Raw genomic sequence first — 18910 nt, forward strand, 5'->3', positions numbered from 1 at the left:
AAAAAAAAAACAAAAAAAAAAAAAAAAAAAAAAAAAAAAAAAAAAAAAAAAAAAATTAAGGAAACTGAAGGTGTTCTGTGAAACTCTTTACAGGAGACTAGTCTGTACTGGGTTTCACAATAAGAGTGCTCCAGATATGAAACTGTCTCTTTTCCAACACTATAATTCTACATCTGACTATCTTCCACCTTAATTTAAGTTCAAGTGGAGATATTATAGACAGTATTTATTAGCTCAAATAAATAATAAATTTATTAAATAATAAATAATAGAAGAGACACTGCTTTGGAAAAGACCCCCAGTGTTCTCCTTACTTGTGCAAGTAATAAATCCTTCTCCCGAGAAAAATAAACAAATACTAGGGGTTGTGGGAAAAAACATGAAAAATTAAATCCAAGAGTAATTCCCAAGTTTCACACTCCTTTTAAAATAAAATGCTTGCCAATGATATTAACAAACAGCTCACTCTTTTCCCTCTCTTTGCCAATACTATTAGAGACTTATCAATACACAGCAAAATGTTAACAACTAGGTGATACACAGAAGGAAAACCTAGGGCATGGATACTCCTGATTAACAGCCCAATACGTAGCAAAACACATTTATTAGTGAAATTGAAAGAGGAAACAGAATTATTCAGCAATTAAAAGGAAGTACTGATACCACAGTATGGATGAACCTTGAAAACATGATAAAGAAGCCATTCACAATGACCTCATATTATGATTCCATTTATATGACATATCCAGAAGAGGCAAATCTATACAGACATAAATTATTCACTGCATAGAGCTGGGAGCAAGGATGGGATTGAAAATGACAGCTAAAAGGTTCCTTTTTGAGGTGGTAACATTTTTCCAAAATTGATTTTGGTAGGTCTGCACAACTCTGAATATACAAAAAAAATTGAAATGTACAATTGAAATGGATGAACTGCATTATACGCAAATTATATATCAATAAAGCTGCTGCCAAAAAAAATGCGGGGGGGGGAAGAAACAGCATCAGGCTCCACAGATAGTAGACAGTAACTGCTTACTAAATATATAACAAAAAATAAAGAAATGGCTCTTTCCCGGCTGGAACCATGGAAGGTGCTGAGAAGAAAAAGAAGGTTCCTGCTGTGCCAGAAACCCTTAAGAAGAAGCGAAAGAATTTCGCAGAGCTTAAGATCAAGCGCCTGAGAAAGAAATTTGCCCAGAAGATGCTTCGAAAGGCAAGGAGAAGCTTATCTATGAAAAAGCTAAGCGCTATCACAAGGAATACTGGCAGATGTACAGAACTGAAATTCGAATGGCTAGGATGGCAAGAAAAGCTGGCAACTTCTACGTACCCGCGGAACCCAAATTGGCATTTGTCATCAGGATCAGAGGTATCAATGGTATGAGCCCAAAGGTTCGAAAGGTGTTGCAGCTTCTTCGCCTCCGTCAGATTTTCAATGGCACCTTTGTGAAGCTCAACGAGGCTTCAATTAACATGCTGAGAATTGTGGAACCATACATTGCATGGAGGTACCCAAACCTGAAGTCAGTAAATGAACTGATCTACAAGCGTGGTTATGGCAAAATCAACAAGAAGCAAACTGCCCTGACGGATAACGTGTTGATTGCTGGATCTCTTGGCAAATACGGTATTATCTGCATGGAGGATCTGATTCATGAGATCTATACTGTTGGAAAACGTTTCAAAGAAGAAAACAACTTCCTGTGGCCCTTCAAATTGTCTTCTCCACGAGGGGGAATGAAGAAAAAGACTACTCATTTTGTAGAAGGTGGAGATGCTGGCAACAGGGAAGACCAGATCAACAGACTTATAAGAAGAATGAACTAAGGTATCTACCATGATTATTTTTGTAATCCGGTCAGTTAATAAACAGTGACTGCTTTCAAATTGAAAAATAAAATAAATTTAAAAAATAAAGAAATGAAGTGAGGGGATTTCCCTGGCAGTCCAGCACTTAACAGACTCTTGAGATTCCACTGCAGGGGGCAAAGGTTCCATCCTGGTCAGGGAACTAAGATCCCGCATGCTGCATGGTGCAGCCAAAAAGTAAAATAAAAATTTTTAAAAAATGAAGTGAAAGGATTAAGTGCTTATATAGAAAAAAGAAAGAAGTACAGAATTCTTTCACATATACCTAGTGACAGAAATGCAGAAGCAAAACTGAATCAAGTCTAATGAGTACAGAAATGGATGAAGGAAGTAATAACTGGTCTTAGAATACTTTATACAGATCAACTAAAGAGCTATGCATATTATTTCTGTAGGTCAAGGCTAGCTATCATTCATGGTACAATATACATCAGTTTCCCTTTCCGTCCATAATTCCAACCTCTACTAATTATTTATGTAATTTAAAAGAAGGGAATATGATATTTACATAAACAGTGTGTGGAAGAGTAGAATACATACACATGTATATACTGGAAAAAGCAAAATCTCGCTGAAGGGCATATGAGAAACTGATGGCTTTGGCTGCCTGTCCAGAAGAGAGGAAGGGTGTTTCTGGTACTTTCAAATTTTGAAAGTAGTATCTATCATGTAACCAAAAAAGTTAAGAATTTGAATAAAAAATATCTTTCAGTGAGTCTGAAAGCCCTCCAGCTTGACACAGATCCATTAAGCAACTACTCTATAGCTGCTTGGTTAAAAAAAACATGCCTAAAGCCATGCAATGGTACTATATCATCCATTCTTCTATCTCCATCTTCTCACCAGAGTTCCAGAGAGTGAAACTCTATGTAAGTGGAAACACAGAACACTGGAGATATTCCTCCTGAACAGTAAACACAAGAGAACCAGTTTCCTAGTCTAGCAACTAAGTGATCCCTAAGTCTTCTCTTAAATTCTGAGAACCTATGAGATTAAATGATATTTCACCAACCACATTTGTGTATGGTGTGAAGCAGTGTTCTAATTTCATTCTTTTACACGTAGCTGTCCAGTTTTCCCAGCACCACTTACTGAAGAGGCTGTCTTTTCTCCACAGTATATTCTTGCCTCCTTTATCAAAGATAAGGTGACCATATGTGCGTGGGTTTATCTCTGGGCTTTCTATCCTGTTCCTTTGATCTATATTTCTGTTTTTGTGCCAGTACCATACTGTCTTGATTATCGTAGATTTGTAGTATAGTCTGAAGTCAGGGAGCCTGATTCCTCCAGCTCTGTTTTTCTTTCTCAAGATTGCTTTGGCTATTCGGGGTCTTTTATGTTTCCGTACAAATTGTAACATTTTTTGTTCTAGTTCTGTGTAAAATGCCATTGGTACTTTGATAGGGATTGCACTGAATCTGCAGAGTGCTTTGGATAGTATAGTCATTTCACAATGTTGATTCTTCCAATCCAAGAGCCAACCACATCTGTGTCTCTAGGTTTCCCCTGTTCACATATCCCCTCCCCAACTTGAACAGATTTCAAAGAATCTCTTTAAGGAAAAAGTCTGTGTAGCACAAATCTGAAAACATAAATAGGTGTTAGAAAAATATGTGGGGACTTCCCTGGTGGCACAGTGGTTAAGGATCCGCCTGCCAATGCAGGGGGACACAGGTTCAATCTCTGGTCCGGGAAGATCCCACATGCCGTGGAGCAACTAAGCCCATTTGCCACGACTACTGAGCCTGCACTCTAGTAGTGCCCACGAACCACAACTACTGAGCCCATGAGTCACAACTACTGAAGCCCACGTGCCTAGAGCCCATGCTCTGCAACAAGAGAAGCCACCGCAATGAGAAGCCCGCACACCACAACGAAGAGTAGGCCCCTCTCACCACAACTAGAGAAAGCCTGCGTGCAGCAAAGAAGACCCAACGCAGCCAAAAAAATAATTTTAAAAAATAATAAACTGGAGGCTTCCCTGGTGGCACAGTGGTTGAGAGTCCGCCTGCCAATGCAGGGGACACGGGTTCGTGCCCCAGTCCGGGAAGATCCCACATGCCGCGGAGCAGCTGGGCCCGTGAGCCATGGCTGCTGAGCCTGCGCGTCCGGAGCCTGTGCTCCGCAACGGGAGAGGCCACAACAGTGAGAGGCCCGCATACCGCAAAAAAATAATAATAATAATAATAAACTGGAAAAATACGTGTTAAAGTCAAAAATGATAACTGTCTTGGTAAACTTCAATCAAATATAAAAGAGATACTTATAGAAAATGTAAAATGATCCTATTTAAAATAAATTATATATCTGTAATATGTTACTCTTTGTAAAGAGGAATTAAGAAAATATACATGTACCTACTACTTTCTGCCAAAGAAATAAAGGAAAGATAACCCAGGAAAACAGATAGATAGATACATAGATACATAGATAGATATGAAAATGTACAGAGAAAGGAATGCAGGCTATATGCCTGAGTATAACAATAATTATCTCTTATCATCTCACACCAGTCAGAATGGCCATCATCAAAAAATCTACAAACAATAAATGCTGGAATAATAATTATCTCTGAGGAGGGCAATGGGAATGGGGAGAACAGAGGAGGTTGGAGTAGAAAGGTCTGAAAGGGGACTTTCACTTTCTCTTGTATTTTCCTTCTTTATTTGAATTTTTTACAACTAGTATATGGTTACTGAATAACTAGGGACATTTCAGGAAAGGTGAAATGTACCTAAAAGCTAATTCCCATTAACTTTATTTTTTTAATAAAACCTGAAAGTAGCAGGAGTGTTATCTTTTTCTAAAAGCATTACTTTTCCTAACAGAAGAAATTACCCAAAATGTGAATCTCTTACACACCACACACACATATATGTACCTAAACACAGTCCTGTTAAACAAAATTAAAGAAACTTTCCTTTTCCTCCTGATGTTTCTATTCCTTCCAGAAACCCAGTAACTTGCAAAGTGTTCAATATCGGGACTTCCCTGTGGTCCAGTGGTGGAGAATCTGCCTTACAATGAATGCAGAGGATGCAGGGTCAATCCCTAGTCAGTGAACTAAGATCCCACATGTCGCCAAGCAACTAATCCCACATGCCACAAGTACTGAGCTCACGCACCTCAACTAGAGCCCACGTGCTGCAAACTAAAGAGCCCACGTGCTCTGGAACCCACGCATCACAACTACAGAGCCTGCGCCCTGGAGCCTGTGCGCCACAACTAGAGAAGCAAAAACCTGCATGCCACTACTAAAGAGAAGCCCACGCAACACAACGAAGATCCCTCATGCTGCGGCTAAGACCCGATGCAGCCAAAAATACATTAAATAAATATATAATAAATAAATAAATCTTTAAAAAAAAATGTTCAGTATCTCTCTAATGCAAATTTCCCCTTCTCAAACCCACTGTCATAGTTAAGCATCCCTCACTGCTCTTCTGGACTGCATATATTGTAATACTTCCCCTCCCTGTCTCCCTACCTTTGAAGGGAATCCTTCCAAGTCTGCCCTCAGATCACAGAAGTATATTTTATAATTCTACTCCAAGGATCTTGGGTTACTTGTACAAATGCAATCAAGGGACAGTTGAGCAATTCTCCAAATAATCTGATGATTAGAGGCAACCAAATTAATCTATTTTTAAAATTTCAGACAAATTTTAATAGCTGCTAAAGCAGTCTGATAAAAAGATTGAAGCGTATGGAGTAGAAACTATTGACTAAAATAATTATCCTGCTCATTCTGGATCGGTTTGATATCTCCTTCAAAGAGACAGTAATAGCTTTGGATCCTGGTGTGTAGCAAAATGTGAATACATCTGAGAACTGCCACCAGTGAGGATTTGATATTAAAATTACTTTCCTTTTAAATTAATTTATTTATTTATGGCTGCATTGGGTCTTCGTTGCTGCATGCGGGTTTTCTCTAGTTGTGGCGAGCGGGGGCTACTCTTCAATGCGGTGTGCAGGCTTCTCACCGTGGTAGCTTCTCGGTGCGGAGCACAGGCTCTAGGCGCGTGGGCTTCAGTAGTTGTGGGACGTGGGCTCAGCATTTGTGGCTCACAGGCTCTCGAGTGCAGGCTCAGTAGTGTGGCACATGGGCTTAATTGCTCCACGGCATGTGGGGTCTTCCCAGAAGGCTCAAACCCGTGTCCCCTGCATTGGCAGGCAGATTCTTAACCACTGCCCCACCAGGGAAGCCCTAAAATTGCTTTTGACAACTCAATACAGGAAAGAGGTAACAACTGAAATGAAAACTTAATATTCCTTTTTTTTTTTTTTTTTTTTTTTCCTTTTGCGGTACACGGGTCTCTCACTGTTGCGGCCTCTTCCCTTGCGAAGCACAGCCTCCGGACGCGCAGGCTCAGCAGCCATGGCTCACGGGCTCAGCCGCTCGGCGGCACGTGGGATCTTCTAGGACCAGGGCACAAACCCGTATCCCCTGCAGCGGGCAAGCGGACTCTCAACCACTGCGCCACCAGGGAAGCCCCAAAAATTAATATTCTTGATAGTTGCCCTTCCCTCAGAGGGAAAGCAGCAAACAAGCAATGCCACCATAAAGGATTTAGCAAAGTGCCTGCTATATTGTAAGCATTCCATAAACCTTGGCTATCATTATTAATATGCCTAACACAGGGTTAGACCTCCATCTTACCCACCTATGCATTAATTGTACAGGTATAATACAAGTCAAGGTAGAAGACAGAATAAATACAATTTTCTTAAGCTTTAATGATACTTAAACTAAACATTATAGTGTCCACTGTGTTTAATTCTGTAATACCTTACAAAATTACCTTTTTAATCATCAAAATAGCTGAATTTCTTTACTTTGTAGTTACATGCATTGATTACATAAATTCAAAAGCACAAAAGGAAATTCAAAGGCACATAATTCAAAAGCACAAACAGATATACAATAAAGTCTCCCTACCACAAATGTCTCTCAGCATCCGAGGTTACACTCCCCAGAGGCAACCAACGTATAGCAGTTTTTGGGTATCCTTTCAGAAAGCCTGCATCAAGGGAGTTCCCTTGTGGCTTAGTAGTTAGGATTATGGGCTTTCACTACCGTGGCCTGGGTTCAACCCCTGGTTGGGGAACCGAGATCCTGCAAGCCACACGGCATGGCCAAAATAAAAATAAATAAATAATAAAAAGGATTAAATTATATGTTTATGTACCAATTATCTTCAGAAAAGTAAGCCAGAAAAAGTTGATGTTATTCATTAGGTTTTAACTGAATGGAGCAGTTCCTTATAATATCAACTGCATAGTTGGGAAATAAAACACTAACTTAACGTGTATTCAGTTTAAATTGGTATGTATTTTTAAATTCCTGAAAAAAATAAACTACTTTGTACATTAAAAAATAAAGAATTTTTCCATTTTAAATAATAATGCACGGAATTCCCTGGCGGTCCAGTTAGGACTCTACGCTTTTCACTGCCAAGGGCGCAGGTTTGATCCCTGGTCCTGAAACTAAGATCCCACAACCTGCGTGGCACGGCCAAAAATTTTTTAAAAATTTTTTAGGGATTCCCTGGTGGTGCAGTGTTTTAAGAATCTGCCTGCCAATGCAGGAGACACAGGTTCAAGCCCTGATCCAGGAAGATCCCACATGTCACGGAGCAACTAATCCCATGTGCCACGACTACTGAGCCTGCACTCTAGAGCCCGTGGGCCACAACTACTGAGCCCACGGGCCACAACTACTGAAGCCCACGGGCCACAACTACTGAAGCCCACGTGCCTAGAGCCTGTGCTCCACAACAAGAGAAGCCACCACAATGAGAAACCCGCACACCACAACAAAGAGTAGCCCCTATTTGCCACAACTAGAGAAAGCCCGCTCACCACAACTAGAGAAAGCCCGCGTGCAGCAACAAAGACCCAATGCAGCCAAAAATAAAATTAATTAATTTAAAAAATAAAATGACCTTAGCAATTTTCTAAAAAAAAAAAAAAGATTGCTACCTTTTAAGATTACATTTTAAGGGCTTCCCTAGTGGCGCAGTGGTTGAGAGTCCGCCTGCCGACGCAGGGGACGCGGGTTCGTGCCCCGGTCTGGGAAGATCCCACATGCCGCGGAGCGGCTGGGCCCGTGAGCCCTGGCCGCTGGGCCTGCGCGTCCGGAGCCTGTGCTCCGCAGCGGGAGAGGCCACAGCAGTGAGAGGCCCGCGTACTGCCAAAAAAAAAAAAAAAAAAAAAAAAAAAAAGATTACATTTTAAGGCAAACATTATTGACACTGTCAATAATATATGAAGACTTCAAGAAGAATTGTATTCCTTAAAAATATTTTCCTTTACTAAAATCAGATCCCAACCTCAGCATACAACTAACTAGATGTAGTCAGTCCAAAACTTCTCTTGTTATTAAATAGTTCATTTTCAAAATGGATAATACATCAGTGGCTTTAGGTCTCCACACCCACTCAGGAATGACGAAAGAATACCTGTAATTTTGTAACTACACAGTTCTCATCTATAGACACCATTGCTTATAAATGAATTTAAAATAGTGATTAGCTCAAAACAATTATTATGGAATTTATAAGATAGGATTTTCCTGTTCTAAGCGCTTGCATTTTATTTTGTAAAATAATACACAATTTGGGAAATAATGTTAAAGGCGAACTGGGTAACTAAAATAACATTTGTGAGTCACTGAGATTACTGTCAACAGAAAAAAGTTCAGACTTCTAAGAGGGAAAAGTGACCCACCTGTCCCAATTTGGGCCCACACACGGCTTGTCTATGGGAAGAGGCATACTCAGTAAGAGCTCAACTCTTTAGCTGTAAAGAAAATAATCACAAATCCCCCATTTGCAGATTGGATGTGCTGTCATAATGGCTTATAATGGCATCACAACCAGAAACTTGCCTGAAACAAGTTAACTGGGCTCCAGAGTTAGAAAGAAAACCTCCATTGTATCCTATGCATCTCCTTCTATGTGTCTGAGTACTACTAATGGTAGATGTAATGTTAACGCTCACATTCCTTTCTCCTGTGAATATGAAAAAAAAGGCCAAATAGTATTAATGCTTCTCAATTCACTATTTTTTTAAGTTAAGGGATTAACAACTGTAGTCTATTGGTTCATTTATTCAAAGTAAATTTATGAAAAAAAAAAAGTAAATTTATGTCTAACTTCCTCTATCCCCAATAATTTAGGATCAAGCTTAGCAACATGTTTTAATATACCACCCAAACAAATTACCTAAGCAGAAGAGGAAAAAAAACCTGTGTTTTCTTATTTTAAAACTCTGTAGGGCTTCCCTGGTGGCGCAGTGGTTGAGAGTCCGCCTGCTGATGCAGGGGATGCGGGTTCGTGCCCAGGTCTGGGAAGATCCCACATGCCGCGAAGCGGCTGGACTGCCGCTGAGCTTTCGCGTCTGGAGCCTGTGCTCCGCAACCGGAGAGGCCACGACAGTGAGAGGCCCATGTACTGCAAAAAAAAAAAATCTGTAGAGATGATCTACACAAGCGGACTAGGACCTCTAACTATACAAAGTCATACATTAAGTATTTTTGTTACTTACACATATATGACAAACCACAGTCCAATTGTAAAGCCAAGGGAAAAGGAAAAGCTCATCTTACATTCAAAACAAAGGTATGGGACTTCCCTGGTGGTCCAGTGGGTAAGACTCCGCAATCCCAATGCAGCGGGCCGGGGTTTGATCCCTGGTCAGGGAACTAGATCCCGCATGCCTGCCACAACTAAGAGTTCACATGACACAACTAAGAAGCCCACATGCCCCAACTAAAGATCCCGCATGCTGCAACTAAGACCCAGTGCAACCAAAATAAATAAATAAATATTTATTTTTTAAAAAAAGGTACACTATATCACATAACTAATTCATTGTTTAACTGTTAACTCTAATCCATAAAACAGGACTATACACATAAAAACTTGTTTAAGAGTAGTGAGTGAAAGTTAATGGTTAAATGATTAGAAAATTGCTTCCTGTTTTCAAATACCCAGGTACTGTAAAATGAAGGTGGTGATTATTACACTAAAAAGCAACACTTTAAACTTATATAGTCTCGGGCTTCCCTGGTGACACAGTGGTTAAGAATCTGCCTGCAGTGTATATATATATATATACAATGGATTACTACTCCATTATAAATAAAAAGAACAAAATTTTGCCATTTGTAACAACATGGATGGATATGGAGGATATTATGCTAAGTGAAATAAGTCAGAAAGAGAAACACATACTGTATGATAACACTTATATGTGGAATATAAAAATTAAAACAAACTAGTGAATATAAGAAAAAAGACTTACAGATATAGAGAACAAACTAGTGGTTACTAGTAGGGAGAGGGAAGGCGGGAGGAGCAAGATGGGGTAGGGCAGCGGTCCCCAAATTTTTTGGCACCAGGGACCAGTTTCGTGGAAGACAATTTTTCAGATGAAGCTTTGCTCGCTCACCTGCCACTCATCTCCTGCGGTGCAACCCAGTTCCTAACAGGCCTTGGACCACTACCGGTCTGTGGCCTGGGGGTTGGGGACTCCTGGGGTAGGGTATTAAGAGGTACAAACTACTATGTATAAAATAAATAAGCTACAAGAGTACATTGTACAAGACAGGGAATATTTTATAATAACTATAAATGGAGTATAACCTTTAAAAATTGTGAATCACTACGTTGTACACCTGAAACTTATATAATATTGTAAATCAACTAGTCCTCAAAAAAAATAAATTTAAAAATAAATAAATAAGCAAAAGCATAAATTCTAGAGTCATACAGACCAGAGTTCAAAACCTGACTCTCCCACTTAAAAGCTGTGTGCCACCTGGCACGTTAACTTCCCAAAGCTTCAGTTTACTCATCTCTTTTGTAATAAATTTATTTATTTATGGCTGCATTGGGTCTTCGTTACTGTGTGCAGGTTTTCTCTAGTCGCGGCGAGCGGGAACTACTTTTTGTTGCGCTGTGTGGGCTTCTCATTGCAGTGGCCTCTCTTGTTGTGGAGCACGGGCTCTAGGCACAGGCTTCAGTAGTTGTGGCACGTGGGCCCAGCAGCCGTGGTTCGCGAGCTCAGCAGTTGTGGCACACAGGCTTACCTGCTCTGTGGCATGAGGGATCTTCCCGGACCAGGGCTCAAACCCGGAACCCCTGCATTGGCAGGCGGACTCTCAACCACTGCGCCACCAGGGGAGCCCTCCTCATCTCTTAAATGAGGATATCATTAGTACCTTCATTACAAGTTTGTTATGAAGATAAAATGAATAATGCACAAAGAGGAGTTAGCATAACCTGACACATAGGTGAGCATTCAATAATGTTAACTTTGGTTATAGTTTAATCCTATATAGTAAATCACACAGAGGAGTTTTTCTAATAGGCTATATTGACAGTCACAGCTTTAAATGACAAAAGAACATATTGATAAAAGGAAGCAGATAACAATAGAATACATAGAATTAAAGAAGTCACTGATTAAAAAATAATTGCCTGGCTCTCAAGGAGAAGATAGTAAATTCTTCATAAGTTAAAGGTAAAACAATTGTTACTGGTTGGTACAGCATATATAGTTCTCTATAACACACACACACACACACACACACACACACACACACACACACAGTAGACATTCCTTGTAGGTAGAATGAGAATCTAAAACCCAGAAGCCTCTCAGTTAGGGAAAATTTTAATAATTTAATAATGGAATGTTGAGTGAAGTACATCAAGAGTTAAGAACTAATGATTTCCAATGAAAATGTGAAATTTCCACAGCCATCAAAAGAACAAAAATAAAATAATTATAATTGATCATAACATTGTCCAAAATCAACAACCATCTTCTATGGATGTTTCCTCAGTGCAAAAAACAAGTGTGTTAAGAGAATTCCAGTTGGTTTTCCCCAGGACATGCCTCTAATAATTAACTACAATGAATCTCATTGGAGGAATGATGTCCATGTAGCTGATAAACATGGAACCTAACTTTTGAAAATATACAACTGCAGAAATAAGTTTTAAATAAATTTGTGTTCAGATAACATAAGGGCAGCAATTTGTAATGATTTATAAAGTCAGAGGAAAACACCGATTTTAATAGTATGATATCTAAATACAAGATCTACACTAAATCAGTAGTTCAAGAATAAGCAATTTTAAATGACCATATTTCAACTATTTAATAGAAATTAGTTACTGTGTAACTACATGTAAGTAACATGTCAGAGGTAGTAAGTAGTGGCCTGGCTACAAGAAATGAGCACCTCTATCTCAAATAGAAGGTCTTCATTTTAACTCCTATGAAAATGTTTAACAGGTTAAGTGATTAAATAAACATTAAAGAGAACTTCAAATTGTAGTAAATTTATAATTCTGACAATCTGCAATACTCATTTAAATCACAAAAGCTCAATCATTTAAGCTAGTAAAGTACAAATGTCTCAAAATGGAGTTTGGCCTCTTGTTGACAGTCACCTCAAATCTCTTCCAGTGGCTCAGCAGGTAAGGAATTCATGGAATTCAGGGCTTCAAGGTCTAGTAAGCATTACTAAACCTTACTGGTTAAACCATCCAGTCAACACCAAGTTATGTGGGGCAATGCCTGTAGATTATCTAACTCCTTTGTCCCTTCCCACATATTCTCTACTTCATAACTACCATTACTTCTAAACGGTACAAAGAGGTAAACATGAAATTGGTAAATATTATAAATTAGTTATTAGAAATGCAAAGAAAAACTATGGTCAGGAATGTGGTTAAACTGCAGTTTAAATAAAGCTTCTGGATTACCCATGGATTTCTTTTAATCCACATAATCCTCCTCCTGAAGGCATGGATAATCAGGTTCGCATTTCCATTGAAGGCAAATGAGCATTTGCCCGGTGGTCTCCCAAGTAGCCAGAGCAGCAGGAGACAAGCTACAGGGTCAGGGATGCAGCAGTCCCTCCAGGGTTTGCAGTAGGGGACTGTGAGCTGCTGACCTGTGCTCTAACAATACCACAACACAGGGGACTGTCAGATTAACTTTCTTTATTTTGGCGGTAAATTCCCCCTATTAAAGGCTCAACAGATAATAACCTCAGGTGACCTACTTTAAATAATCAAGAAAATAAGGAAATATACATTCTTGGTGAAAAAGTGGGGGAAAGACAGATCATGGAGCCAGGACTCAGGGGAAGGATGTGTAAATTTTTGAGGAAATGAGGGAATTTCTAAATTATTGACTGCTTTAGGCTGGAAAAAAGTTAAACGAATAATGGAAAGCTACCTTTGCAATACACCATAGCTATAAAGATAGCACATCTTTCCCTCAAACCCTAGGAGAGTTGAATACCTGAAACAACTAAATGCTGGAATAAAATGGATAGTCTAGCAGAGGTGACAATGCTAGAGAGAGAGAACAGAGAAAAGCTGAGACTTCATAACATAATCCTTGGCAAAATTAATCTCCAGTTTACCCTAGCTTACCCTGCGATTGCAGTAAATGGGATTCTGGGTTTATCAAAGACACATGAGAAGATATGTTATGCCATCCTTTATGATTTTATCACAGACTTAGCCTCCAAATTTCTTTGTTAGATGCTCCCTATTGTAACTTGACATCATGGGATTTGCCTCACTTGACAGGTTCCAGAAGTTATACAATAGTTTTTTTTTTTTAATTTAAAGCCTTTTAAACATTCCTCCATCTACAAAGTTTATTACTTTATTGCATGTAAACCCATTACGTTGAAGACTGGAGTTCTTTCATTTATATTTCTAAAAGAAAACCAACAATTAGGTTGATCAATTATCCACTTATTCCAAGTTCTAACATATTCTATGCATGAGAGACTTTCCCTTTAAAAAAACAAATAAATCCAGGGAATTCGCTGGCGGTCCAGTGGTTAGGACTCTGCGCTTTCACTGCCAAGGGCCTGGGTTCAACCCTTGGTCAGGGAACTAAGACCCTACAAGCCGTGTGGCGGCCAAAAAATAAAATAAAAAAATAGCACCGTGATGAAGAGTGGCCCCCACTTGCCACAACTAGAGAAAGCCCTCGCACAGAAACGAAGACCCAACACAGCAGAAATAAACTAATTAATTGATAAACTCCTACCCCCAACATAAAAAAAAAAAAAAAAAAAAAAAAATCCAAGGGTTAAAAATAAAAAAACCCCCCCCCCCAAAAAAAAAAAAAAAAAAAAAAAAAAATAATTCCAAGTGTTAAAAATGAAGGGGAGGCTGACCACAAAGGGGTAACATGAGGGAATTCTTTGGGGTGTTGGAATTATTCTGTACATTGTTAATGGTGGTGATAGTTACAAGAATCTAGGCATGTGTTAAAACTCATAGGACTGTACATGAAAAAGTTTTTGTAAAATTTTAAAATTCAATGTCACTCTCCTTTTAGAAATGTCTTTTTTATTAAAAAAAAAAAAAAAAACAACTATCAACTCAGAAAAGAAAGGTCTAAATTAGAGATACGCAATCTGCATTATCAGAGCAACCGGTAGGTAACACACTATACACACCCAAACATACATCTAATACCTTTCATTTTTCCTCTCTCAACTGGAAGCTTGTGACTCAGGATTATTTAACCTGGAGATGATAACATAAAGGTTACCATGGAATATATGAGAGAACAACTTAAAAAGGAAGTACACCAGTTTAGAATCACTCCAAAGGGTAAAGCTGGACCCAGTGGCTGGAAAATACAGGAAGTCAGACTTTGATTATGAGAAAGCAGAAAGGCCTCTTCAAGTAAGGATAGTATCCTTTCACACAAGGTGTCCCAGCAGACATCAAACTACCAAAAGCACATAGGCACTCCTTAGAAAAACAGCCCATACAAATCAGGCAGTGGAGAGAAGGCAGAGGGGAAAAAAAAGTGTCAAAATTTGGAGAGGGAGATGAGAAGGTAAAAGGAGTGAGAAGCAAAGTTGCCCCACACAAGCCTGAAAATCTGTAATATTCTCCTTTATCTTCCTTTTTTTCTTCTCTTCTACTAAATTTCCAGTATTGTTCTTCTAGTCTAGGATTTCCTTCTCCAACGTATCTTTTTACTATTATCTACTCTGACAATGGAATTCTACACCTTGATTTTTCCATACCCTTCTTTCTTCACAAACCTACCAGATAGTCTTTGGGGCTTCAGTCTCAGGCAGGGGGAAAATCCTAAATTATTTGCCTCTTTCTACAACATGACAAGGCTTGCAAGTGAGCAGTTAGCAGAAGCCAAATGACAGGGACTTATCTCTCCAAGATATGGTAAGATATGATAACTGAATCAAATGGTTCAGAGGATATTTACATAAATGCACACAAGGGGGGGGCTCAGATTTTTAAAAAATAGTGTAATTGAAATAAATAAACACACCTGTTCTCTGTAAAAATTGCAACTGCTACCCTATAGGATTTGGTATGCAATACTGGATTAAACTACCACATTCTATAGAACCAGTCCCCTCCAGTCAAGACCAAAATTCAACGCTTCTAAAGAACAAAACAAGGCTGGAAAACTTGTATGGTTTCTTATTCACAAAAATACTAATGATCCAGTATACAATGAACAAAATCCACATTTGTTTTTGTTATTAACGGCTTGACGTCTAAATGCTTAGCCTTTTCAGGAGGTACAGTACCTTAATGAAGACTGAGAAAGTAAGGATACCTAATAGAATAACTCTAGGCCCTGTGATCACTTCCTCATTTGCACAAATCTGGGACCAAAAAAGGGTCAAGTGTGTTCAGTACATGTTATACTTGGAATCGGAAGATTTTATAATGTATTTCATTCACACATTCATTCATTCAACATTAGTTAAATTTTCCAGACACTGTTCTGGTTACTGAGAATACCCCAGGGAAGACCAAGTCCCTTCCATCAGAGAGTTTATAATATGTTGGAGGGAAAAGACCATAAACAAACAAGAAAATAAGCAAGATAATTAGCTGATAATGCAGGTAGAGTTTGGACTTACTTTTTAGTGCAATAAGAAGCCCCTGGAGCAGGAGACTAAGTAAAGATCACTCTGACTGCTGTCTGAAAATGGACTGTAGGAGAGCAAGGCCAGAGGCAAGGAGACTAGTTAGGAAGCTACTACCTAGGAACAACTGGGGTGGTGACAATAAAAAATAAAGTGAAGTAGGGACTTCCCTGGTGGTCCAGTGGTTAAGAATCCATCTTGCAATGCAGGGGACGCCGGTTCAATCCGTGGTCAGGGGAACTAAGATCCCACATGCCACGGGGCAGCTAAGTCCACATTCTGCAGCTACTGAGCCCATGTGCCACAACTAAGACCCGATACAGCCAAAAAGTAAATAAATATTTTTTAAAAATAAAGTGAAGTAAATATATGCGGGATACATTTTGGAGGCAAAATCAACAGGGTTTGCTGAAGGACTGGTTGTGTGGGGCAGTGGGGGAGCAGTGAGGCAAAGCGTTGAATTAAGGATGACCACCAGATTTTTCACTTAAGTAGGTGGAACAGGGGGGTAGAGGGGTGCTCTTATGAAATGCAGACTGCTGGGGAAGGAACAGGTTGAAGAATGGAAATCAAGAGCTCCACTTTGAACATGTCAAGTTTAAGATAGACAAATGAAGTGAAGATATGTAGGCAGGTAGAAGAAATATGAAGCTCAGAACTGGAGATAAAAATCTGAGAGTCAACAGCACAGTGACAGTATTTAAACCACAGGACTTGATGAGATCACTCAGAGAATACAGGTAGAAAAAAGTAGAGGGACGGACTTGGACACCCTGAGGCATTAGGACGTTTTGAATTCAAGAAGAGAAGGAAAAGTCAACAAAAGAGATAGAGAAACAGAGTGAAGAGAAGGAAAACCATAAAAGTGGAGTATCCTGGAAGGTTCCTTTATGTAATATGATACTCTAATCCACCACCACCCTCCCATCCTGCTGGCCACACACTCTCAAATTCTATAAACAAACAAAAAAAAAAACTGAGGCCCAGAAAGACTGGGTGACATCCCCAAAGTCTCAGCTACCTGGGACCCAGGACCAGGCCTAAGAGCCAAGGTGTGACTTCTGACCCCTAGCCTTTTCACAGTGGCTAGCAGCGCTTCTACTGTTGGGTTCACCAGTGAGACAACAGGGAAGGTTATAATCTAGGAAGAACACAATGAGACTACAAGGAAGAAGATAATTTAGATTACAAGGTTAATTTTTTTTCTATGTATTTTGTTTACATTCACAAAGCAAGTTGGATCAAAAGCCTTTATGGATGAGTCTCTAAGAAAAGTAAGAAATACAGACAAGAGGTGAAAAAAGGCAATAAATCAAAACCCAACTCGATTTTCTCCACTTCTAAAAAACACTGTGGGTCTTCCCCAGTGGCACAGTAGTTAAGAATCCGCCTGCCAATGCAGGCAACATGGGTTCGAGCCTGGTCCGGGAAGATCCCACATGCTGCGGAACAACTAAGCCCGTGGGCCACAACTACTGAGCCTGCACTCCAGAGCCCAAGAGCCACAACTACTGAGCCCGTCAGCCACAACTGCTGAAGCCCACGCACCTAGAGCCCGTGCTCCACAACAAGAGAAGCCACCACAATGAGAAGCCCGCACACCACAACGAAAAGTAGCCCCGGCACGCTTCAACTAGAGAAAGCCCACACACAGCAACGAAGACCCAACGCAGCCAAAAATAAATAAATTAAATTAAAAAAAAAAAACCACTCTGAAGGTAGAAGACCCTCATTAGGATGTGAATCAGGGGTTGTACAAAAAAGTTTTTTGATTTCAGTCATTTTTGCTTTAGTGAATACAATCCCAGTTTTAAAGCTAAAGATTTTTACTTTGTTCCACACTTGCCTCTGGAACTAGGTTAAGATCTTTATCCTGACCACCCTTTCCTATGCTACTTTATCATGACTTAAGCAGTTCTGCTTTTACCATAAAAATCTTACAGTGTAACCAAAAAATCCCCAAATGATTAATGAACTGCTGAGAATTCTGACTCGTTGGAGATGATTTTATTAGGAATCATATTTCCAAACACCCATTCAGTGCTTCAAAATAAGTACTTATCTAATTTAACTATGATGACTTCACCAGAAATAACACTGCCCACGATGATGTTTACAAAAGCACTTGTCACTCCCTTCGTATGTAGCAATGCAAAAAAAGGAGTCTGTTTCCATATTCTTCTGTTTATACTCTGTAACAAGTGACAGTTTAAGTGTCACTTAAGATTATTTAAACAGCAAAGCACTTCAAGTTTGATATGTCCCAGCACCTTGCATCTGAAGCGAATCCTAAAACTCGCTGTTTTATTTAAACAGCAATTCCCACTCGGTACCTGAGACAGGTATTCCAAGGCAGCCTTAGAAAAAATAAAAAGAGAGACTCCAGCATTCTAGGATGAGGCTATAGGATTCGTATTTTGGCCACTGTTAAGATAACAGGCTCCTGTATTAAACAACTCCAGTGGAGGTTACTGCAACATCAAAGCGCTTCGGAAATAAATGCCCCCCAAAAGTACACCCGCAGCCAAGAATCAGCAATAGCTAACAAGGGAAGATGCTGCAGCAGAGTTACTCTTAACAGCCTACCACTGACCAACCACTCGTTTTTCGGTCATGTACATCATCCTGTCCTAGCTTCACAACAACCCTGTGAAGTACGTATAATTATTCCCACTAACAAATCCGGATACTCTGGCCCAAAGCCCCAGGGCTGCTCAGTGGCGGCGCCGGCATTTGAAAACACGACCCTATCCCAACAGTCCAGGATCCCCGCCCCTAAAATACACCCTGCGCAAAAAGGCATCTGAGGATCAGGAGCTCGCGGGTGTCCGCACAGACACAAGGGGCGAGGACGCCGCCTCTCCCCAGACGCCCCTCAGGAACGCAACCCAAAGGGCCGCGTCCCTGCCGCCCGGAGGCCGGGGAGAGCCGCTCACCTTGGAGAGCCCCGGGAGGGCCGCAGGCTAGCTAGGCACCCCCGCGGGCCGGCGTCCTCCGCGTCGGCAGGAAGCGCGGAGCGGCCACTCAGTCGCCGGCGCCGCAGGCTGTGGCGGGCAAGAGCGCGCCGCCGGCCCG

General features: G+C 40.2%; 1 protein-coding gene and 1 pseudogene across 2 annotated transcripts in view; one reads left to right on the top strand and one right to left on the bottom strand.

Annotated features, from left to right (window-relative positions):
* PIK3CB (phosphatidylinositol-4,5-bisphosphate 3-kinase catalytic subunit beta) overlaps positions 1-18910 on the bottom strand; it is a 180484-nt gene that overhangs the window by 161163 nt on the left and 411 nt on the right. The window contains exon 1 of one of the 2 annotated variants that reach the window (XM_024750732.1): positions 18772-18792. The exons of the other annotated variant lie outside the window; for it this stretch is intronic. The gene's annotated coding sequence lies outside the window, so the exon portion shown is untranslated. Of the gene's footprint in view, positions 1-18771; positions 18793-18910 lie in introns of those variants that run through there. 2 annotated transcript variants of the gene reach the window in all.
* Positions 1069-1884, top strand: LOC112403326 (60S ribosomal protein L7 pseudogene; annotated as a pseudogene).

The sequence above is a fragment of the Neophocaena asiaeorientalis genome, unplaced genomic scaffold, assembly GCF_003031525.2.
Source record: "Neophocaena asiaeorientalis asiaeorientalis breed wild unplaced genomic scaffold, Neophocaena_asiaeorientalis_V1.1 scaffold276, whole genome shotgun sequence".
NCBI lineage: Eukaryota > Metazoa > Chordata > Mammalia > Artiodactyla > Phocoenidae > Neophocaena > Neophocaena asiaeorientalis.